Source organism: Cheilinus undulatus, linkage group 1 (assembly GCF_018320785.1).
Source record: "Cheilinus undulatus linkage group 1, ASM1832078v1, whole genome shotgun sequence".
Taxonomy (NCBI): domain Eukaryota; kingdom Metazoa; phylum Chordata; class Actinopteri; order Labriformes; family Labridae; genus Cheilinus; species Cheilinus undulatus.
In genome coordinates this window covers 34,184,975-34,210,441 of record NC_054865.1, presented here as the reverse complement: position 1 = coordinate 34,210,441, position 25,467 = coordinate 34,184,975, and the positions used below count along the sequence as shown (strand labels likewise).

The window sequence follows — 25,467 nt, the reverse complement described above, 5'->3', positions numbered from 1 at the left end:
ACCCCGTTTTGTTCCTTGCTGTTGTGGTGATGGTCAAGCGCTTTCATATGGCCCACACATCTATGGAGCATTTAGCATTTTTAAGCTCCTCTGCCTTTCTTTGTCATATCCACGGGCTGTCATAGCCACAGGTTGTGTTGAATTTGCAATGCCACTCATCGATGTGTGCCTATTGAGGCTGGCACGTGGACAGTTATCCTTCCCACAGAGAGGCGCAATTGAACGCTGCTAACACAAAAGCTTCAGACCCTGTCAGTTCCCCCTCTTTTTCTCCCCTTTTCACTCATGCACGGGCCCTAAAAGCATCGGGGCCTCCGCGTGGCTGCACCTCTTTTGATTTAGCCCATGCACACTATATGCTCACTGATGGAGTCGTGTCAATCAGGCCTCTGCATACATTTGTAAACTTCACTTTGCATTGTTAGGCGTTATGGCGACTGACTGGCTCAGAGCTGCCTTTCTACGAGCCTCAAATTACACCCGACTCTTTTATTATCTCGTAGCCCCCTTTAACTCCTCTCGCACGCTATTTTCAACCTATTCATTTTTACTATCTCTTCTTCCCGGGAGAGCACGCGCGCACAAATCCTCGAGATTCCTGCAGCCTTTGCCTCTGCACGAGCAAAAAATGCGAGCTGTTCGACGATGGATGCAGTTTTTTTCTGAGAGAGGCATGCTGTAAAAGAGATGGAGATGCTTTAAAATAACAGGTATCAGTGGCTGCATCGGCTTCTGCACGGCAAGTGCTGAGGAAATGCCGTGCTCCAGTGCAATATATTTTAGCAGAGGGGAGAGAGAGGGAAGGAGAAATAGAGAGAGGAAGAGGGGGAGTTTGGGATTTGGTCATATAGGCAACAATATAAGAAGTTTGATTTTTCATGGGCTCTTCTAAAGGATGTATGCGATTGGATCTGCGTCCCATGGGGCTCCCATAACCCCTCTAACCTTTAAGTCAAAGGCCTTTGGAAAATCTAAAATATACCCTATATTTCATCTGCCATTAAAGCCTCACCAGAGGAAATTTAACGCGTCTCTTGAAGGTTTGAAAATAAAATCAGGCTGGAGATTCATCCATGCCATGCTTTTTTTTTGTGCAACAAAAATAAATATCTCATCTCTGATGCAAAAATCTGCCAAGTTCCAGAGCATGCTTGGACAATGTTTGAATTTCAGTCTAATTCAGCTGTCCTCTTTGTATCGGAATTCAGCGTGTAGCAGCAGACTATCAAACCCAGATTGTTTCAGTAAACACAGCACATGTGATCAGTGAAAGCTTGTGTACTTGGATCCAGTGGAGCAGGACTCTATCTGGAGCTGTTTGCACAGAAAAGGTGTCCACACTGGGGATGAAGGATTGTCCGTTTCTTCCGAGAATCAACAATAAAATTATCATAACAAAGAGCACTGACAGACTCTCAGGTTCACTCTTTTTTTTACTACCTTATTATTATTATTGGAATAAAACGAGAGGACGTCACTTACAGAAGCGCAGATTATGATGAATAACAAACAAAGCTCTACATTTTAATATCCGTATCGATCTGCAAGACATTCAGAAATTCCTAATCACGAAACATATCAAAGACAGATGAGACACTGACCATCTGGGCTTCCTCTCCTTCTCTCTGAAAATCTCTCTGAGTGAAATAAATTTAAAGCATGCAGGCCGGCGCTGACCAAACGCCTCTGTCACCCTGTCCCACATTTCCACTGTTATTATTATTTCACAGAACCTACACGTATTGACAACGTGTTCCCACCACTTTCGTAATAGATGTCACGATAACCTGTTTCCCCATCATGCCTCTGTGCTCCAGCTACAAGTCTTTCACTGCTGGACTGCTGTTCACAAATATAACCTTATTTGTATTTTCTAAACTATACCAGTTATTGTGTAAAATTTGAGGAAATTGTTGCATTCAGTCAGGAAATAACAAGGCTGGGGAAAGTGTGTATTTATTTAAAGACCTGGACTTGCTCTGCACACTGTAACACAAAGCAGCAGTCAGGAGTTTCAACATTTACAGAAAATATGTCAAAAATTTTAGTATTAATGCTCACATATCATTCAAAACAATAATCTTGTTTTAAAAAAATAATGTCATATAAATTATTTTTCTGATGCATTATATAAAGTAACTTTTGGAGCTGACTCTGGCTGTAAAAACGACACGTCTCTCACAACTTCTCCGTCCCACTCTTCAATACAGGGATTATTTTATAAATATGAAATTCTCTTTAATTTGAAATTATGAGTCTTTAATTTGTTGTTTTACTCTTACTATGCATGCACGCGCTTACGTGTGAGTTCTCTAAGTTGTATTACAGTTATCTTTTCTCTTCAAGGATTACAACCGTATCATTCATATTTCAATGAAATTAGAACATACACTTTAAAAGATCTATGTAGGCGCTTTAAAGGGTGGTTCAAGCGAAGTAAAATTGTCCAAACTACGCAAGAGAACTATTTAAAAGTCCTGTTTTATGTCAAAGAAAGTCTAGGTATCCTTCATGCCTTTGAAGTGTAATTTTTCAATAGAAAAAAACATTGTTAGCTTGATACTTTACGGGTGCTGCTATAGGACAAACTGTGGTCATCGCAGGGTTCAATGACAAACAGTGGCAGCCTTTATATTACGTTTACCGTTTACTTTTACATACATGTAAATATCGCTTCAAAGCTGGTGTATTTCCTGTCGTGTTTTTCTTTAAGTTGCCTACAAACTTTAAAAAAAAAAAAAGTCGGAGTTACAGGTTAACTACGGAGACATTACGTTTGAGTCCTCGCGGCTGCCGTAACTCACTTATGTATTTCAATAAGTTGTATCGCAACACTGTAAACTAACTGTAGAAAGAGCCCCGCGTGCTGCTGTAAAGCGACTAAAATGACTAACTTTGCCTTGAAGTGACAGAGTTAAAAAGGGCATGGTCGCCTGTGTGCTTTGAGGGAGACATTATGCGGATATCTTAAATTAAATAATACAAAAAAACGGGACGAGAAAACGATAAAAAGTGGAAAAAAAGCGGAGAAAAAGCAGTGCCAGTAGCGCCGAGCTAAGCCTTACTGGCTGCCTGCTCCAGTGTTAACTCTCACTGTCTTCCGTCTAATCAAACTCTTACTTTCCGCTGTTCTTAATTCCATATTTTCAATTCCTGATCATTACTTTCCTCCTTTTTCTTACTTGTATCTATCCATCCATCCCTCCCTCCCTCCTCTTTCTCCCTCCCTCCCTCCCTCTCTCTCCCGAGCTCTCTCCTTTGCTGAATCTTATTGATCCAGAAGGCGGCTAATTAGCCCTTCCCTTCGTGCCTGTGTAATGAAGCACATGCGCACTGAATTAATCACAGCCATTTTTTGCAGGAAACTAATTAGCAGGAATAAAGATCCAAAGAGTTTTTTCTTTTCAATCATCAGATCTCACTTTCACCTCTTCCTCGCTCCCTCTAACACAAGACTCATCGCCTGCTTTGCATCCAAATTATTTTTATATTGCCTTTAACAACTAATAGTACCTACTTCGGTTTTTTACACTCCGCAACAACAATGTTCTTTCTTTTGCCACCCTAAGCGCAAACTGACCAAAAGGGGACTGCCTTGATGGGATCTTTAGCTAAATCATCTCAATACTGGATTAAAAAGCGAGGATCACAAAGCGGCAGCGAGAAATTGTAAGTTTCAACTTTGCGTTTGTCTCTTTTCCTCTCTGTTTCCACGATCCTATTCTTTCCGCTGTGCACTTATCTGAATCTCTGTTCCCTATCTGTTCGTACTTTACGTGTAGCAGAGCTGGCTATTCTCACATTGTGAGAAAACACTAGCGATCACAAGTTCATTTCATGCAAGTAGTTTTAGTTTTTATTCTCGATTTGTATTTGTATCGTTTACCTGTGTTTACATCAGCGTTCGTCCTCTCCTCCTCATGAATGGAAGATAAGAAATGGGCAAGAACAGCGATCCTCTCCAGCAGTTGGCCGTAGAAAAACACGGTTTTCAAACAAATATGTGCATTTCGGTGGGCTCGGGAAAACGTATAGAGGGTTTATGGGTGTCAAGAAACGTGTTTTGAGGCACAGATGCATTGTGAAAGGGGGCTGTGTGGAGCGGACGGAGGGCAGCGGCAGCTCCACACGAGCGCAGCCCAGAAAAGGAGCTCCAAGTCCAGCCAGTGGGTCCGTGTGCGTCCGGGCGAAGGGGACCATCTCTCTCGCTTTCTAATTTTGACAGATTTGACCCTTTCCACATCCAGGGCTTTTCAGCACAATCGTATGCTTATAAAGTCCTCTTCTGGATAAACACATTTTTAGTGTTTCTCCGACTCGTCTCTCTCTGAAATGTGCAATCCCTCCGCCCTGCCTTAGTTCCTCTATCGCTACACTTTTTCCTCTTTCCCTCCACTTTGTCCGGGATTTTTCTTTTTTATTTTATCGTGGCTCTTTGCCTCTTTGAAGCGATGTTTTTGAGTCGATTCTCGGCTCATTCCCTGACGAAGTCACATGCAAATCGATCGACGTGTGTGTGTATGGGTGCGTGCGCGCGCGAAAGGGGGTTTGTGTTGGCGAGCGTGTGAGTGTTTAGGTGAATGTGGTGGTGTGTTGAAGGAGGAAAAAACGAAGCCCCGGGTCTCCTCCATGACAAGAGCGGATCAGCAGGACCTTGTACACGGACAGCCTGGGAGTGTGAGCTGCGATTCAGTCAGCAGACATGTGGTTTAGAGGAGACATAGGCAGAGGCTGCGTATCTGCTGCCTCCAACTACTTGGCTACCGTATCTGACTTTTTCTCCCCGAGAAACGCTGACCGGAATTAAAACAAAACAGTGCCCTATTAGTCTGACCTTAAGCAGACATAATTATTCCGAAAGTTACTGCCGGAAACTTCAAGTATGGTCCAGGCTAAACCTATAGGTCACTGCATGCATTTAGCAGCCGCTTAGCCAGTTAACATTTGGAGGATTTTGTGAAGTTAAACCAACATATATCTTCAACAAACCCAAAAGAGAGGCTGCACTCTTGGAGGAAAACACTTTGCAAAGAGACAGCTTCTCTTAACTAGATGGGCCTTTTGCAAAAATATAGTTTATGACACTGCCTTTAACTACATGCTATTGCCAAAAATTTCGAAATTTCCCCTTAAAAATGAAGAGATGTTATGTTGTCGTTTAGGTGTTGTATCATGCCGAAAAATTCCACAAATATGCCCAAAAATAGCGATATTTTACGCACGATGTGGTGAGAAAAACCAGCGAGAACTGTGCGTCAGTCTTGGATATTTTACGCGACATAGAGACGGAAAAGAGAGAGGTTTTGGCGAGCAAGCAGAGGCAAGATGGGATATGTGTACTGTTGTGGGGGGAAACAGAAAGGGGTGTGAGAAGCTGTGTGGGTGGAGGGGTAGGTCAGACAGCAAGAAACAGGGGGAACAGGGGTCATGGAGTGAGTGCAGAGATAAAAAAGAAAAGAGAGAGGAGAGGAAACCCCCGCGCAAACAGCCGAGGGATGATGGGGAGAGTGTGGGTCTGCCTGGCTGCCTGGCTGGGAGAGAGAAAGGGGTTTGTGGGAGTTGTTGTTTGGTATGTTTTGGGAGCCACACAAAGCACTTGTGCTTGTCAGCATCTGCAGGATTAAGACTTTGGCTTTAGTTTGGGATGGGGAGAAACAAAAATAGTCTGGTAGCAGGTTCAATAAGACAAAACGTTAAGGCTGTCTGGCAGGGGGGAGAAGAAAAAAAAAGAGGGGGGCTGAGGGGTAGGATGGGTGGAAGGAGGGGGAGCTGGGTGGAGGGGTCAGATAGCCATGGGCCATAGAGGAGGAATCAGGAGAGGAGGTCAGATAAACAGATCCCTACTTTTCAGACTGAAGAGAGAGAGATTAGCACTCAGAGAAGGATTCACTCATATTAAGTGTCTTCATCTTGTTTTTCTGTCTGAAAAGGTGTGTTTTTGACTCCATCGATCAGAAACTCAAAGGTGCTACAGTGTGCAGGGCAGGTATAGCTGCTGTGCCAAAACTGGAGTGATCTCCCTTCCTCCCCTGTCTGACAGTAACACTCCTCTCCTCTTCCTCCTCCTCCTCTTTCTCCTCCTCCTCCTCCCTCTCTCGGCTTCTGTTACAAAACAAAGACAGCACAAATGTTTACTGTCATCTCACCTGTCTGATTTTCCTGTCTTGTCTCATTGTCATATTTATGTTTAATTATAACAGGTTCTGGCAAAGCTATAGGAATGTCATTGGCTTCATTTCCAAGTCTTCTATTTCAAATATGTGTTTGTCAGGCGTTGGTGTAGTTAACTGTATTATTTCCTTCTCAGTCTTGGATGTGAGATTGGGATTGTTGCGTTGATGTTAATGTTACCACCAGAGTAGTGCTTTTAGCACAGACGGTGGTTTAAAAAATAATCTAGAGTAGGCCAGATTCACCCTGAACTTAAGTTTTACTCTTTGTTTTAGTGCTTATCAAGTCAAGATTTCTATTTTCTAAATTGTTTTATTTTTTTTTTAATTGTAAGATTTTAATATTTAAACCAGTAGGGTTGTGTGGGTTGTTTGTCTTCAAAAAAGAAAATAGGGAAGTAGTTTATCACTGCCTTGAATAGGGGAAAAATACTTATTCACTCATCTGCTTAATTTAATTCATTTAATTAGAATTTGTTAGATTTTTTTGTAAAGATTCCACAGATCTTTGCAGCATTAGACAGCTTTTTTAACTCTTACAAAAGAAATTCAACTTCAGTTTTTTCAGATACAAAATTATTTTTTAAGCAGACCAAAGTGATAAAATAATGCAGCTTTATTTTTCATCCATGATGATTATTCTGTGCATTAGTTGACTATAGCTACAGGATAAATCATGAAGGTGTAATGATAGATATGCTATATGAGTGTTGTTATTAACACCATAGGCATAATCTGGGTGTTGTACAGTTGTAATGTGATGACGGTTTCTCCTCTGGATTACACTTGGTCCTCCTGTATTACCATATTCAATGACAGGTATATTCAGACGTCATTTGACTGTGTATGAGCAGCACTTCCACTGGTGTAAAGGAGATAAAGGGAGTGAAGCAGTCATCATGGATAGGCTCGTTTCATGGTTTGGGGGTAACGCAGAGAGATGGGAGACAGCGCCTCTGGCTGTCACAACCTCTTCTCCTCCTCTCTCACTGTGCCTCTCCCTCTCTTTCTCTCTCTCCATCACATTCTCACTGTGCGTCTCGGCATATCTCCCTCTTTAACTCCCACCTTTTCGTGCTCAGGCACCCGCACCGTGGGGGAGCTCGCCGCCGCGTTGTCCTCGGCCTCAGTGAGCCCTCTTTGGGCTGTCAGCTGGCTAAGGCCATAGATGGATTTAATACACTTTACTTTATGCACATAGAACAGAAAAATCCACCTTTTTATGCTCTCATTTAGAAAATATAGACATTTCTGGTGTTAAGGTATTTTTAAGTGCTCATCTTATTTATAAGCATTTTTGCACTTTACTATCAGTCTGTTTAAATTTATTAATTTTAACTTTATGCAGACACAGACAAAGTCAGCATGGAATTTAACACAAGGCCTATATTTTTAAAAATAATTGAAGGATGCACAGTGGGTGTCTTAGCCATTAGCTGTATAGACATGTGTAGATGAGGCCACACATGATGCCTTTAAATCTGATGAGCGTGTTTGAATACGTGAGGTCATGCAGCGAGGACCAGTTCTTCCAGTCGTCCTGCAGCCGTGGCCAGTGTTACATGTCATGCTATCGTAAAGGAGCGGGGGGGGGATCTCTGCTTAGCACAAGAGGAGGGGGTAGTGGAAGAGATGACATGCTCAGGTGTGTGTGCATGTGTGTATGAATGCAATACCTGATCCCTAATTCCAGCAACCGAGAGTGTCCAAAAACACTCCTCTTTATCCTCAGAGAGCACCTCTTTTCTCTCAAAAAATTCCCCTCTTCTTCTTTTCAGCTTCTTCTTCAATGTCGTCCTTTTATCTTTTTTCAAGTGAAGTTGTCGGGGATTTTTTGTGGTTTTGCTCTCTCACAATATGTTATCGTGTTAACAATCTTGGTTAAATCATTGTGGTAGGCTAGATTTATGACAGGGAAAATGTGCATGTGTCTCTGCGTGTGCAGAGCTGGGTTCTGATTTGTGTGCATACTAGCACTATGAAAAACTGAATGCTCCGTGTTGTGGAATTATTATTATAAACCTTTGTTTTATCTTTATTATTCTGATTTTTTTAAGTATATATTTTGAGCTGTTTCCATATATCTATCAGTGATTAAATTAAGACAGACTTATGTTGTCATAGCATCCCATTGCTCTGGTTGTTGAGCAACATACAATAGATATGCAAATAGAAATATGAATTAGAATCATTTTTAATTCAGAAATATGTTAAAAAAGCAATTTTTTCAGTATTTTCATCTGCAAGAAAATTTACAAGCTGTCATGGAATATTGTGCAAGACTAGAGCACAATAATAATGGATGCAAATTTCGATTCCATCTCTGACAATAAATAGATGCTGTTGTCGTGATGGAAGGGATGTTATGATGTGTGTGTCCTTGACTACAATTCCAGCATGGCACTATAATAAATGCACCATATCAGTTTTGTCGCAAACAGGACTGTTTGTGAGACAGTAGTGCTGTAAGAGGGATAAAGACAGTGAGTGGAGGACCTGTGTGATGCACGCCTGTCCACAGCTGGTAATATTGTAGAAGCTGCATGAGTGGGTGTGGGTAGCATAGTGGCTACATCTGACCTCGTGCAGATCCTATTTGGGGCAGCAGCAGCTAGCTCTGGTGAACAGTGATGGGAGAAGCAGTGGTGTATGGGCTACATATGCCTACTCGCGGGCGATGCTGGGATGACAGGGACCACTCCACAACGGGGCTGCGAAATTCAACCGAGCTGTACCCCAACAGCCCCCACCCCACCCCACTATAAAACCAACCCCTCTCTTGGACCCTGGAGGCCAGCATTCCACCCTCCACACTGGCGCTTATCATCACAAAGGACAGAATGCATAAAACATGGAGGACGCTTAGACAGAGGCGGCCCAGGTCGCCTTTCTCTCCGCACACTGAGCCCTGGAACAATACATGGGCCCCTCTGGCCTGTGACTCTGACGACACACTCGCCGTCTTTTTATCCTCCCCTATTTCTTTGTCATCCTCTTCCTCTTCCTCTATGTTACTGTGCTCCGTGGACTGATAACTGGCCGTGCATTGTTTATGTGTGTCTGTGAAATCTGTATTGTGTAACTCAAATGTAAGTGTGTGTGTAAGAGAGAGAGTGGGTTCGTTGTGTACAGGCTGCCCTTTTATTCCACATTTTTTGCAGAATAAAATATTTTTACTATTAAAGCAGTGTAACTTTAATAAAAAAACAAATCTGTGCTCCAAGTTCCCACAGTCATTAAATGCAGCAATTACTCTCTTTTTCTTTAATTAAAAAAAATCTATTTCATATAAAAACACATTTGGTTTCAGTCAGGTGATTTGTGAGCCCCTGACCATCAGCATGTCATTTTTTTCCTCATCAATAATTTACAGCCAGGTCATCTGATAATGCAACATTACAGGCTCTATTTACACCAAACAGTGTGTTCATAAAATCGAGCTATTACGTTCATAGCTTTTCTATCAGTCAGTGGGTTAAGGCTGCTTTGAAATGTCAGATTAATTTTATGTGAACACGATATAAAAAATACACCACTATATACCTCATAACTCATTTCCTCTATGCCACTCATTCTCCTCTCTGCACACGCTCAGTATTAACAACAGAACAGACCGACAGCTAGTGTTTTAAAATATGTATCATAGAATATATCAATTTTTCAGCATTTACAATAACATATCTGCAGTTCTGTGCAGTGTATGTTGTAGATTAGTTCAAGGCTGACTGTTTTTAGCATCCACTCTGATTGTGAGAAATAGTGTTCCAGTGTTGCTCAGAGGGTTTTACTCTGCATCTGCCTGTCCAGGGGTCTGCTAGCTGGAGCTGCAGGAATGCACTGCTAGGATGTGCTGGACCTCGGCAGGTCTATGGCACTTCCTCTCTGTGTACCTCGCAGCTTATCCTCCTCAGGATTAGAGAGAGAAGAAAAGAAATGAGGGATGGCAGGAGAACCCTTTTCCCTCGGACACCCTCTTCCCCATTTTTTTTTTTCCAAATTCATGCACGCACAAAAAAAATCCCAACAAAAAGTGTAATTCACTTGCAAATGTGCAGTAGCCTGTCCGTGTTCCCAGTTGAAGTGAGAGAGAGAGGGAGGGGCAGCAGAGATGGAAAGACACACACAGAGCAGGCTGCAGTGTGTTTCAGTGTGAGACAGGAGGACTGAGGTGAAGCTAGCGACTTGCTTCCTTCTGATCAGGAAGAGCAGCCGACTCCATGTGCACACTGATAGATTGCCGTGTGGTTTGTTTGCATGCATTGTTTCACTGTGCATGTGAGCTGTTGTCAAACGGTATGAATAAACGTTTTCGCCTCGCTATTTATCACTTCCCCCAGCTCCTCCTGAGGTGGCCTGGTGTTTGCTCAGCGCCCTGGGCGACTGATCTGCCAGTAGCGAAGGGGTTAAGAATCAGGGATAGCCCCCTTTTGTCTCTGCGGCCCTCTTTGCCATTGTTGTGGTGGAATTGAGCTCGGTGCACCTCACTTGACCACAGCAAAGCAATAAAATGGCCTGTAAGTGCTGAAGCCTCCGTAGTCCTCTGATGTCAGCTCTCCTCCAGCTTCTGCCGACATATTTTCCTTTTTCTGCTAACACATGGGCACGTTTGTGTGTGCAATACACAGTATGTGCACACAATTGTTGTAATAGGGAGACATTTTTATTCACCATGCTTAGAAGGCTCTTTTACCACTGTAGCTTATTCCTTTTTCTGGAACAGTGCATCTAATGGCATGGGAGTATTTTGACCAACATGATATTACAATATAAAGTGTTAAGAACTATAGACACCTGGCAGATGCTTAGTATTTCTAAATAGAACACTGAAAATGTGCATCATTTTGTTTTTTAGAGATTTATATCCAACAGAATGATTGCATTTTTTCATACCTTCTACAACTGACAGGTATTAAATTTCTAACCAGATATCCACCACCTGATTATTATGATCAAATCAAACACAGAGGTGGTGCTGTCGTAGCTGCTGAATGAATAATGAAGACTTAAACGTGTCAGTGCCGTAGCTGTGCACTGTTACATTATTTTGCTATTTTTCTCTGTTGCATTACTTGCAATAATGATAGAAATCTTGCACATGATAATTTTTTTTTCAGTTTGAGCATGTATTATTATAATGCATAGTGTTGGTGCTATTGTGTTTGATTGCACAGATGATTGTTTATAGCAGACTCCCACCTCTCCAGACTTTGTAATTAAAAAGAAGATATACTGCATGTGCGTCTGTCGCCATCCCATCTCATCTCGTCAAATAAGCATCTAGCTGTTGCAGCGAGCATGTCGGTGGATTTATGAAAGATTTCTGATTGGACGAATTACACTATAATTGGCATGGTCCCGAGTACCATTTATTCCAGGTGTCGTGCAGACCGCATTAAATGTTCCAGCAAACTGCAATTAAAGCAACATTTCCTCAAAGCCACGACGTTATTCAGGAAGGTGTGTGCTTTTGCCTCACCCCTCTTCTACTCTCCATCCTCTCCTCCTCCTCCTGAATCACGTGTTTCCTCCTCTTTGGGTCTCACTGTACCTAAAACAAATGCTCTATTTCATTTTCCCTGTGTTAAATGAACAAACATAAGGACCCCAGTGCCTCATAATAAATTGATTAGAGAGGAGCAGACTCCCACATTGCAACACCGAAAAACCAGAGATGTACCATGTGTATGTGTGTGTGTGGGGGGGGTTATAGGTGTGTTTTTGCACACACTCTCCTCTCTTCTCCCATACACATGGAACTGTAAATGTCTGAATATCCAGTTTAATGGCAGCTCTGGTTTGATGGTTTTCATGCTCCCACCTCTCCGGCAGGCTATGCTCTAACTGCTGTTTGGTGCTCATGATGATGTCTTATGACAGTGACAGTGTCGCGGCGTTTACGCATTTGACACAGAGCCTCCTACGACTGTTTGGTTTATCATTCTAACGTTCAGATGCTCACCAAGAATCGGTCTAGGCTGGAGGGGGGTGGGGCAGGTCCCGTGGGGCTGACACAGGGCTAGACGGCCGTGACAGACCGGTGACCTCGGCTTTGTGACGTCATCAGCCTCGTCTGGTCACCCTGGAATTAATTTTCCCCCACTGTGTAATGAATGAATATAAGGGTCCCGGCTAGTTTGCTCAGCTATTGGTGATGCACTGGCTTAATCTGCCCCGGTACGACAGGAATAAGCTTTATTCTGATGTCAAATCACCATTAATCCCCTGTCTGTATAATTCATCACACTTCACTATGGTTTTTAACCAAATGTATCGTTCCCCTTTTTGTTTTTTTTCTTGCAGGTTAGAACATTTCACTTTTTTTTTTTTTTGCCCAGGTGGTGACAAAAAGAAAGCAAGCGTTGTTGTGTGAAGCAGTAAAACAAAACACACCCTGACCACATATAGGAAGTGAGCCTGAGGTAAGAGCGAGGCTCAAAACGGATACTGACTGTTAAAACATTTTTTTGCCTCTTTCATGCCAAGTGCCCCTTCCTCTAAAAAAAAAAAAAAAAAAAGCTCTGCTTTATCTATCTTCTGCTACCCTTAATTCATTTTCACTCAGAGTGGGTTAAAATCAGCGGCATTTTACAGAATTAAAAAAAAATCCAAAATTACAGGTCTAATTTGGGCAGCATCTTTTCAGCTTTGCTCTTGCTGTTCATGCAAAGTTCATATAAATGTGTACGAGGATGGCTGTAAATGCTGCTCCTCTTAAAGCCTGCTTTTTGTTGGAGCCAGGTGTTTCCTCATGTTGGATCATGCCCTGGTGGGGAACAACAGGCCACACGGCAGGTGAGAACCAAGTTATTAATGCTAGCAGATAGCTGTACCTTTTCCTTTTGCTCTTCCTGCACAATGAGATCAGCTCAGAGAACCTTTGTAAGCATAGTAAACTGATCAAACTGCACTCAAGGCTTAGGATTAGCACATCGAGTAGCTTTGTAGGGTTGTGTAGATGTTTCCCTCCTAGCTTACTAGGAGCAGGACAAGTGTGTGGATGACACACAGGCTTTGTTTACTTTGGAGAGAATATGGTTTTGCAGGAGGTAGAAAAAGAGAGAGAGCAGGGCAATGGTCAGGGCAAGGGGGGAGGAAAGGGAGGGCGGGAGGGCACAGACACCAGCCTCATCACTTCCTTCCTTTCTATATTTTTTCATGAATCTCCATTGTCAAAACAACAGCAGACAGAAGAGGAAGTGTGAACTAAGGCAGAGGTGCCATGAGAAGCATATTGTACAACAATATTGCAGAAATCAAAAAGCAATAGCACACACATCATATGTTGTTTAACCTTGTGTATGTGCAGTGTACATTTGACTCCACTCTACACACTTTTTGTAGTTTTCTCGCGTGCACATTTTGGCCTTAATGAAGACAGAACATTTGTTTCTCACACCCTCTGGACCCCTGACTTCCTCAGGATCTCTGTCTATGTCATTTGCATGGATGTGTGGTGGTACATTGCTGAATCTTTATGTTCTTTCCTGTCTTCCACGCATTATTTCTCTATAAGAAAACAGTCGAGTGACACCTGCTCGCTCTGATTGTCAGTCCTGTGGTCAGGGGCAAAATGCACTTACACATGACAGATGGCTGTGCAGGTCTTCAACAGGAAGCCTGGCTGCACTGTTTCACAATCTCTGCATAGAAACAAGAAATGAGTACCCGCGCTCTGGTTTTCTCTCTGGGTTTTGTGTAATAGATGCCAGCTTGCCTGTATAGTGGGTACAAGCACGAGACAAGGGGAGGGGGGGTACTCCCGGCATAAGTGGACCCCTGAGACCTCCTGGAGGGGTAGAGGTGTGGCGAACGTCTGTTTTGGGCATGGCTTGTGTCAGCGTGTTTAGCGTTTGCCTCCGAGGGCATTTATATGCAAATGCTAAACAACCTATTGGGGTGGCTAATTACAGCAGGGTCTTTGTGTGTGCCAGGCTGTGAGAAGCAGGGAGTTTCTAGCACGCCAGGCCCCGGACTTCCCCTGCTTGTTTACTCATTGTCTTTCCTTATTACCCCCTCATTGACACTCCCCTTTTGTGTGGCTGTTGCTGTTTGCCTGCATGCTTTGCTCCTCCCCTTGTGGTGCTGGAGTTAATGTAGTAGATTAAAGAGGCAGCACACTAGCCCTGTTTACTTCCTCTTTCATCTGGTGGCCCAGCTCGGCTTTACTCTGCAGCCATCCCTCATTTAGCTAACGTCAATTTAGCCTCCACCCATTCAGGAAGGGTTCATCCTCATAGTACTCTCCTTCTCTCTCCCTCTCTACTACAACTAATGCTCAGCTAATTACTTTGGGTGATAAAAATGCATTTAGGTCAGGTTCTAATGCAATGCAAATTTATGAGCAGGCAGAAGCAAATATTAACTTGTAGAGTCAGTGATAGTCATTGGCTGGGGACAAAGGTACACCTCCCTTAACTGTCAAATATGAAGGTTTTTATGTGCTCACAGTGTCTCTGCCTGTTATTTTCCCCCTTTGTTGTCAGGGATCTGAGTACAATGACAGCAGGATGCAAAGACAATGCTTCAGCGGTGGAGCCTCTTACTAGAAACCTGCATAAAGTTTTGCCTGCTTTACGATAAAATTATACCTTCTGCTAGACAAAACCTTAACACAGGAAAGCTGATGTATTAGTGTTACCCAGTTATTTATTATTTTGTATGAATTGAACAGTTTCTGTTCCTCTTCCTCTTTCTGAGAGTGCTGTTATTGTTTGAAGTACTAAAACCACAGCCAAGTCCTCTTATTGAAAGGATGTAGATAAACTTTTAATGATAAGAGATTAATATTTTAATGAGGAAAATGTGAAAGTTGTTTATATTGTTTGCTTGTATACATGCTGTAGCAGGTCCTTGTCTTTGGGCCCTATTTTGCACATAGTACAAAAACAGCTTGAATTTCTACTTTCATAAAGGACCTGTTAGAAAGTACAGACAACTAGCTTGATTTAAGATTTGAATCATGTTTTAATTCCATGCTCTTAACATTTCAGGTAAACTGCTATGGGGAATGAGCGTTTCTTAACATGTGTATGTCTCCCTATACTCTCTGTATTCCTCAGTCTCTGCTTGTTTATATTTCTTTGTTTAGCCATACTATATGTTAGCATTATAAACCAGAAATAAATTATTCTTTGCTGCTCAAAATCACTACATGCACAAGTTACTGTTTTAAGAGCAGCAAGACAAACAAAAAAAGGTCTCACTGCAGCACCAAAGTTTAGAGGCTGCCTGAAATTAATTATTCTGTATGTGTTTGTTTAAAACACTTCCAGACCAGTGTTGTTGTATACGACAAGAAGTGACACAGGGTATTAAAAGTTAAGTGACTTTTGAATCATACATGGTTGCATCTTACTTTGTTTTTCCCTGTTGTAGTGTCCCATTGATGCCATCCATGCCTTAAAATCCCTTACAGAAGCATTTATAGTGAGCCTGGAACTTGGATAACTTTTTGAGGACTTGAACGATTAAATCCAGACCAGTAGATCCAATATTAAACATCTTCTTATCCATTTTTTATCTTTTTTTTTGCCACTAGCTTGATGCTAACAAAAGCCAATGGCAGTTGCTGTATGAGGGGCTGCCTACCAGTGGCAGGCTGTTCTGTCATCACGCCATGCTTTGCTAAACTGTGCATGCTTAGACAGGCTAAATAGAGAATAATAAGAAGAGAGAGAGCCTGTGATGTGGCCTTCTGTGTCACTGTTATTTTAATATTGAGTAGTAAAACTCACAAAAATAAACAGGAAAAAAAAACGTTAGATGTCATAGACAGGCTGTATATGACCATTCTATGTGTTGAGCCGTGGTCTGAGTTCACCAAAGGGCTAAAATAATGTGTTTTCTACAGCACAGTCGGTCTAGAAAGTTTACACTGGTATTAGATCATTACTAGGTATTAGCCGACACCGATGTTCATTTTGACAGCTTTTAAAACTTTTGTGTCAGTCTTCAGATCAAATGCCTTTTAGTTTTAGTCACATTTAAGTTATTTCTACCCAGTATATAGTCTAGTTTTAGTCCATAAAAAGTCCTCACATTTCAATTTTTATTTTTAGGCCAAGCATTAATTCTCTTATCTGAATCTGGCATCAAATCATGGTGGTGTGTTACATGTACCCTGACAAACCTGGGGTCCCTGCTTTCTACAGCTGAGAGGCAGAATAGCTACACACGCATTTTATTTTGACAGATACACCCGCAGTGGAGAAATAACATGGGTTTTGAATGTCTGACCAAAACTAAATTACATTTTAGTCTAGTTTTAGTCATCTTGACAAAAACTAAACTTACTTTTAGTCAGTTTTAGTCGTCACAAATCTATTTTTGGCTAGTCTTAGTCTAGTCTTTCTCATGGGAAAAAGGTAGTCAAACATTTTAAGTCATAGTTTTATTTTACAAAATAAACACTGGCCGATACTCAAAGCTCTGGTATCTGAATTGCTATCTGGAAGGAAAAAATAATGTTAGAACATTTCTACTATTGTAGCCTTGTATACATATGCTTTAGCAGGGCTTGGTGTTTGTGCCCAAATTTGCATATAGTTATGACAAGACAGGCTGAATTTCTTCTGTCTCAAAAGTCTTGATAGAAAGTACAGGCAGCTGACTTTGTTTAGATTTTGAATCATGTTTTGATTCCATGCTTTTAACATTTTAGATACACTGCTACGAGGAGTGTCTCTTATCATGTACGTTTCAGTATGTCTCCCTATACCCTCTATATTCCTCAATCTCTGCTGTATACACAATCATTTCAGACTGGCTCTGCAGCATTCCAGTGAAATTATTTGACTTGTGTTAAAACAAAGAGAGAGGAAGTGAAAAAGCCCTGGTTTAGCATTGCCTTTCACTTCATTTTAGCACATGAAGTTTCACCGTTTGTTTCCATGCTTTGCCAGCACTTGTGCCCCTTTACTACTCCATTTACACCCCCTTACTTTCATGTGTTCCCCCTCTGACACACATGCATCCAGTTGCAGAGGGGAGAGAGACTTGGCTGGTGAAAGGAAGCCAAGCTGGATCAAAGAAGTGTGTGTGTGTATGCGTGAGGGAGCCGGGGTACCTCGTAGAAAACAGCTGCCCCTCGCTGTCTCTGCCTCTCACCCCGGCCTGACAGCAGCTAGAAATATGAGGCCTCTCCAGACCTCTGTCCTGGGAAAGCAGGACAGGACGGCACTCACAAACTCCCAGGAAGGCTTTTGTCTCTGCTCTCTCTCTTGCTCTCCCTTGCTCACCCACACATACAAAGAAGAAAGAAAGCCGTTTGTCTATGCTCATTCAATCATTCAGCCACAAATAGAAATCTGCGTTTCTCATATACACTCCCTCTGCCAGCCTCACAAAACCATTAAATTATCACATGCTTGATTTCTCATTATTGTCTGTTTGTTAAACTCTTTCATTAGCTTTTTTAGTCAATTTGCTGCAATTTGTCTGTCAATCTTACTCAGTGTTTGCTGTTCTCTCCATTTCTCTGCTTCCTTCAACATTGTGCTTGCCTTTTTTTTTGTATAAGCTAGGCCTTCCTCAACGCCGTCAGCGGGCACTTTTCTTCTCCCATACTGTTGTCTCCACCTTTCCTTGCCACATGTCTGGGATTTCTCTCCCTCTGCTCTGCCTCTGTGGCGTGTTTGAGCCCTTACAGAGTCGAGAAAGGCATTCAGCTCCCTAATCCGGGCTCCCTCTATCAGGAATGCTAATACGTGTGATTGTGTGACCCGCCGAAGCCTGGCAACATCTGCAGGAGCCTATGGCGAGCCCCCACACCCACCCTGTGCGCCCCCCTCCTCTTGCCTTTGAGCGTTCACTCGCTGCCATTATTTCATTGTTTCACTTCACGCCTGTGACCGAGCAGTGCAGTTAACCCTCTGCTGCTCAGGCCAGGCGAGCTCCCGGCCTGCCTGCACACAGGGGCCAGAGGGGGTACTGAGGAGGGGGTGTGTGAGTTTGGGACAGCCCTTTCCCAGGACAGGCCTCCCTGCCTGCCCATCTGGACCCCCACACAGAGCTCTGCCCCTCACTCTGTTTACTTTTGCATTCCACTACCAGTCAATGTGCATTTGTGTTCTCATATAGTCTGATCAAAGTGTGCAGACTTAAATGCTGTGGCATAAATCATCCCTGTATCCTTATTGGACATTTCTACGCGAGTACTCTTTGCTTTCCTAGAGACATCAGAAACAGAAAACTTATTTTATTATATGGGATCTGGAGCTATTGTGGTGTTAGCCAATGAAAACTTGTTATTAAATTCTCACTCACCTCTTTGCCAGGTATTGGAAGTTGAAAGATATTATTGTTGGGAAAGTGTCTGTTTTCAGTAAGATGAATTATAGGTAAAGCACAACTGTCAAAGTGAATCTGTGTCAGGCCGGAGTGCTGCTGATTGAATTACCCTGGCTATACTCCTGCATATGCATTCAGGCAGAGCAAAGGAGTTGATTGAATTTCTGTGTTCTTCTTTCACATCCTAACATTAAGCTATTAAAGCTTTAGGATTGTTCGTCTTGTCAGAATTCAACCCATGTAATTTAGGTTTCCTTACTGAAGTATAAGTACGTACTGTGTATAACACCCAAACATTGAATTTCAGACCAGTGAGGACCTCTTTGAATAGAGGAAAATTTGTGCAAAAGCATGAAAAGGTTAATTTGCAAAGCAGATAAATCATTCTTAAAAATATTCATAGACTTGTTTTCTATTGTGTTCTCCAGATAATATCATTCCAATTTTTTAAAGCTACATCTATTCTGTTGCGTCATTTCTACTTAGTCAAAGCCACACCACTTTGTTCTGACTGATATTTCCTTAAGCGCACAATTAAAAAAATATGTTTTGTGAAAATGTATGAAAAATAATGAGTTTTTTGCATTTGCAAATGAACTCTACAAATGCATGAAGTCGTTTTTTTTTTTCAGTTAGTTTTGGCACAGATTCACCAATGAAAAAGCAACTTTGTATCAGTTAAGCTCAGTTAGTAGCAGGTACCTTTAAACAGAGTCTACAGTTCTCAGCACACTGGTCGCAGGATTGAATCCCAATCCTGACGCTCTTTGATGCATGTCTTTGCCCGCTCTCTCTACCATATTTCCTGCCTCTCTCCAGCTGCCCTATCTAATAAAGGCAGTGACAAGCACAAACAGTACTTATTTTAAAAAGAAACTAATTTTTGCAACCTGGAAAAGTGTTTCACCCCTAACACCTTTAATTAATCCAACAGCCACATAATTATTAAATAAGTATCAACATTTGCAAGAGTCCACTAAAAAGCATTGGAAACATGTTTTAATTCTTCTCTGTGCCAAAGGTCTATTTTTATGCAAATTGTTTCCAATATGTTACAGAAAATTATGATTGGACAGAACATCTAATCAAGTGAAAGTAGTTATTATACTGTATAATAAAAGAGTTGAGCTTACTAAAAATGTGGACAACTGCTTGCCTCAGAAATAACACAAACTAAACTTGACTTGTGTTCAAATAACTTGTTAGTGTTTCAGTTGTGCTATACAAATATTGGATTAAATATTTTCATAGCAGACAAAACTGAGATTCAAATATTGATTTAATTTTATAGTACTTAAGCTCAATTGTTTGCTTTGTGTTGTACTAATTTTATACTAAGTTCTAATTCAGTTATTTTTGGTGTACAGTAGACCCTGATAAGTCCATAGAACTCAAAATATTATAGGCAACCGATTACCTTGAAAATTTAACTAGTACTCAGTTACTGACAAAATAATATTTTTTAAAGATATTAAGTTACCATTCCAGCTAACATCAGCTAACTTAAGCAACCAAAAGCCACAATGGCTGTAAGTAACCCACTAAACCAGCAGCTGATGTCTCATGAGCGCCCCATTGACTCAAGATTAACATTCCCCCCATAGACACAAGCTGTTTACCTGAGTTAGTAACTTCACTCATGGTGCAAAAGGGTTTAATACCCAAAGGCATTCTGAAAAAACTATGCATATTAAAAGATGATAGTCAAATAATTTAATTACAATGACAAAAAATACTTAAATGATTTGAGTACTGTTAGCTTAAAACTAAACAAGAGTTCTATCCAGAAAAATAGAGTTGAAATAGCTGTTTTGGATTTTAATTAAACACAGGATAAGTTCTGAGTCCTTAATTTGTTTAAAGCAGGTACACTAAAGTAAATGGAGTTCTTTGGCTTTTATGGCCAAGAAGTATTAGTAACTTGTTAGTAGTAAGTGTTTATAACTGGAAACAAAAAAACTGAGTCAGTGTTTCTGAGTAAATTGGATGTTAGTTTTTTTCAGCGTATTAAACAAGTATTAAAATATGCAGTAGTCAACAAAAAACTAATCAGATTTTTTGTGGTCCATTACAAAGGTCTTTATTTTTCAAATTGTTTTCAGTATGTTACAGAAAAATAAAATGGGAAAGAGCATGAATCTAATCAAGTGAAAGTAAAAATTAATGAATGTAAAGTTTACTCAAAGTACTGAGTACTGGGTAGTTTCTTTAGTTAACTGAGGAGGTAGAGTTGAAATGTGAAATAGGATCTTTTTTACAGTGTAATTACCACAGGAACATAAAAATACAGCAAATTGTGCAATAAAAGGCACACCTTAGTAATAAAGAGCAATGCTATGATGAATATTAGATGTAATATGGAGTCATTCTCTCCTTTTTGTGCCTGACAGTCATATGGCGGTATAAGCAAAACAGCTGGCTGGTTTTCCACCGTTAATAGAAATTTTGGACCTCCTCTTTTTGCCATTTAGTTTTCACTTTTTGACCATCTTACTGGTGCTTTTTAAGATCTAGTAAAGTATGGTACTTTGTCTAGAGAAAGAAAAAATAAATGACTGATTTCAAAAAGTACAAGTTCACAAGAGGTACTTGATTATTGTAATGCATGGACATTTAATTTAAACGTTCAAAGTCTTTGAGAACGTAATACAGCTGCGACACAAACATGCAGTCAGCTTTCTACCTATAGCTGCAGTGTCTGTGGTAACTACTGGGGATCTAAAGCCAGTGACCATGTATAACTGACCTCTAGTCCTGGGAAATAAACACTCAGACAGCTAACACACACACACACCTCCCACATAGACACTCTGTTGATGTTGTAGCAATTATTGTTCCCCAAACCATGATTAATCATTACATTCTTGCAAAGCAGGGACAGTGTTGCTATGGGGACATAAAATGATCCATGCTGCTTTGCATGTCAACAGAAAAGTTTACAATTGCAGTACAAGTCAGGGTGGTGTCCAGAGCTGCTCCAGGCCTGAAGTAACATTAAAGAGACATCCTCTCTGTTTTGATCCTTGGCCTCTCCCTCCAACCTTTGTTGTTGAGCTCCACAGGCTGTTTGTATAGAGATAAAACAAGTTAAAGGACTGTTTAGCACCTATAATGATTCTGATCATTTCTGGTACTTTTTAAATTACCATTTCTTACTGCTGTTTAGTGGACTATTCTCCTAAACTCTACTATGTACAAATATTGAAGCAAAATCTAATTCAACCAAGTGCAAAGTTTATTATTAATAATTTCACATTTAAGTTTTTTGGGGGGCTTTTTTGCCTTTATTTGAGAGATAGGACCATGAATAGAGCTGGAAACAGGGATGAAAAAGTGGGGTATGACGTGGTGAAAGAGCCACAGGCTGGACTTGAAGCCAGGCCGCCCATGTACATTGGGCGTGAACTAAGCACGAGACCATTATGCCCCATATTTCAGTTGTAAAAGACTCGGTGCTCAGTGGAAAAGTCATCTGCATATTGTGATATCAAACATTTACCTTTTCACTGTTCCCTCATTTTCTTTTCAATCAATAAAATGTTCCTTTTTCTATGGTCAAGTTCATGCCATAATCTTAAATCTACCCAAAGTTCCATATTTCCTTCAAAATAAAAGCAGGTCTGTATCCAAACAGGAAACAGTTACCCTCAGGTCATGACAGTACAAAAATCCAAAATGAAACAAAAACAGCTTTTGACAAAAAGTGGAAATCAATCACAATTAGCAACAGGAATTTTGAGATTAACATCTGACCTCTAATTCTGGTGTAACTAAGTGAACAACACTGGCCCAGTTCAGGAGCCAGCTTATGGTACATAGAAGATGAGCAGACATTGACACTGTGTTGGAAATATCCTAGCAAACAGCATGGAAATCGAAACTTGCATTGTAACACCTGCAGTTTAAAACCTTATTTGAATGAGTTTCCAGAGTACCTACTTTATTTTGTTATATTTAACTTTGATGATCAGTTCAGACACACAGAGCTTGAACTGATAGTTTCTCAAAAGAGACACTTAAAATCAGACCATATGTATTTTAGTTTAGTGTCCTCCAGCGCTCCCTGTGACAAATGTTTGCTTTCTCTGCAAAAACGATCATCCTTAATATGAGCCGTGGGGGAATATATGTGGGCCTAACATTCCAGTTCCCATGACGGCTCATTGAAACCAGGGGCGGAAGGATATCCTCCATTTTTAAGATCAAAACTTCATGCCATAACACACCATCCTTCTTTTCTTTCACATCTACGTAGAACAACACTTCTCTGGAATGATCTCCTGTTTTATTTACACACAAACTCTGACATTGTTATACTCTGGATAGACTGTGTCTTCCCAATGTAAGATATAAATGTTTGATTGAGAGAAAGGCAGATTACAGCTCCTCCGTTCCTTTGTTTACAGACATGTTTCAGAGTTTAAAAAGGAATGGGCTCCACAGAGCCAAATTGGATCTGGGTATGTAAATACTGCTCTGATGTCTAATGAGAAGCAAAGTTAGCTAATTATAGCAGCTCTGAGAAACATGAGGAGGACAGTGGGAAATGTTTCCATCACTCCCTAGCTCTATAGATTACTGCCTAATTGCCTCAATCGAATCAGGCGGAGACATTAGCCAGAGAGGCAGAGAGTGAGAGCGAGAAACATGGGGATGGGGCTGATTGCACATATCCGTTGGTGGCTCTTCAGATAATCCAGCGGATGACCAGCAACAGGGGCTCTTTGGCATAGCATGAGCCTGTCTGTCTTCTTCAGTGTGCATCCTCCCCCCCCCCCCATGCATTTATGCAGGTGAGGATAGCAGGGTTGAGTATTCTCTGCTGCCACGCCAGCCAGCTGCAGAGGTGATTCATACCACTATGCGGAAGTTTTTCAACTATAATTACATGTAATTCTGACACATGTTTATGCCTGATTTTACCAGACACCCTCTCCACTAATGACAAAGTAGCGCACAACATCCTCCCAAACATTTGTTACAACAATATTTTCCTACCTTATTATTGCATGTTGCAGTTTTAAGTACAAGGTGCAAAACATACAGGGCTAGTTTGAATGACCCTTGGGAATAGTTCCTCTCCTTTTAAGACAATCGCTATTATCTGCTTTAAGGAATGAAAAAATATCCTGATGCTGTTCGTCCTTTATTCATTAATGTCTCATGAAAGTATTAGAAATGGAGGAAAACTGCTTGTTTATGTTGGCCCTTTCAAGTCCTCTAATTCCCATTAATGGTAATGCAGGAATGAAAAAATGAGTCTTAATCCTCTGGCAGCTAAGTGTGCCCTGCTTATGTTTTGCAGGCATGGTAAGGGGAATAGGGAGCTCCGCTGGATCCGTTTCATTCTCAGAGCGCACTGATATTGAGGTCAGCTGTCCAAAATGATCTCATGTTAAGGAATTGGCGAGTCAGCAGGGTCAGAGCAGAACCGCCATGACGACACTTTCTTCACGGTGATAACGCTGCCCTCCTTTTCCCCTCCCCTTTGCTTCCTCTGCATGGGAAAAAAAATCAGCGTGGAGTCTGATCTGTGTCTGTAATCTTTTTAAAATGGCAGTGCCTTTGTTTTCACATCAAACTCAGGCTCAGAAACCAGGTGAAGATGGTCTCTGATAATATTAATTGGATCTTTACAGTTCTGATGATGCAGAGCAGTATGGCTAATCTTCCATCTTTCTTTAATCCTAAACTAACATCTGAATGGCTGAAAATAGCCATCTGGAGGGGAAAAGGGCTGTTTCCTGGAAGTCACAGTGGTGTAAATGGGTGCTTGAACAATCCTTCCTTTAGTTTCCCATGCAGAATGCCATGGAGCATGGCGAAGGAGCTGCATGTAGGAGTTCAGTGTGGGGGAACCCAGACCCCAGTGGAGCTCTTTTTAACAGCTCCGTTGGGAAAGTAGGCACTGTAAACAGATAGTGCTGCTCATGCAGAAAGGGCCGGAAGTGGGAGGTCTCATGTGCCCAGACATTAAGAAGGAGAACTCTGGATGTGAATCTTTGAGAGTCACTTTAGAGTGAAAAGCATTTTGTTGCTAGACAATCTGCTAGAGGATAGCAGTGTTTTAAACTTCTATATGGTGCGGTCAAAAATCAAACATACTGACACCTGCTTTGATACCACAGCAACAACAAGTAAAGTCCAAGACACACAACGTTGGGCAGTTTCTTGTTTTCAATTGTAAGAAGTTACGGGCAAACTCCTGTAAACCTTCTAAACTGCACCAAAACATTGGCAAATTTCAGGTGAGATGTTGTCAGTTGAGATGTTGAGAGATGTTGTCAGTGTATTCAGTTATTTATGGGGCTTCTCCACTATGATTTTTAGCCAAGCTGTGCTGATTTACTCTTCCATCATGAGTTTTGCACCAGGATACACAGGGCTGCGCCAAGAATGGTCCTGCTCTGGAGCAGGACCTAACCGCGCCGGCCCTACCTCCAAGTGTGCCACTGTGACATCACAGTGGTTCATCATCATTCAGGGATGCCTTGCAGACGTGTTTAAGTAACAACCGCTGCACTGAAGTTTGAAAAAACTCGGGACAACAGCATAGACAGGCATGATGTGAGTGGGCAGCTAAACCAAACAGTACTTCTTCTTCTTCTTCTAGCGAAACAGAAGTGAACCTTAGCTTTAGTTCATGCAGGAAACGGGAGTCATACACCCAGCCATGATCAGTTGACAGCCAGCTTATCCCAATTATCACCTCCCAGCTCCCACAGCCAGTCACAGCTCTTCCTCTCAACATGGCAGTGCATTTAAATAAGACGTACTTCTCACTAATCCCTGCATGCACTAATGCTGATGCACCACACTGCTGCTGGTGGCAAAGCTTCACCTCCTCCACCCCAGCCTCCTCTGTTATAACATAAAGCTTGTTGTACCCTCATACTGAGATTCATGCTACTATGAATTAATTGCTTTTGAACTCATTTTATTGTATTTAGTACGCATTGTCATAAATGTATCTATCTGTATGGGGGTTTCTAGCTATGCGCTCCCTGGA

The 25,467-nt window shown here is 41.5% G+C and overlaps 1 protein-coding gene across 3 annotated transcripts in view; it reads left to right on the top strand.

The window, feature by feature from the left end:
- Nucleotides 1-25,467, top strand: part of zfhx3 (zinc finger homeobox 3) — a 460,260-nt gene that overhangs the window by 284,702 nt on the left and 150,091 nt on the right. For 2 of the 3 annotated variants that reach the window (XM_041786267.1, XM_041786242.1), the window contains exon 1: nt 3,267-3,669. The exons of the other annotated variant lie outside the window; for it this stretch is intronic. The gene's annotated coding sequence lies outside the window, so the exon portion shown is untranslated. Of the gene's footprint in view, nt 1-3,266; nt 3,670-25,467 lie in introns of those variants that run through there. 3 annotated transcript variants of the gene reach the window in all.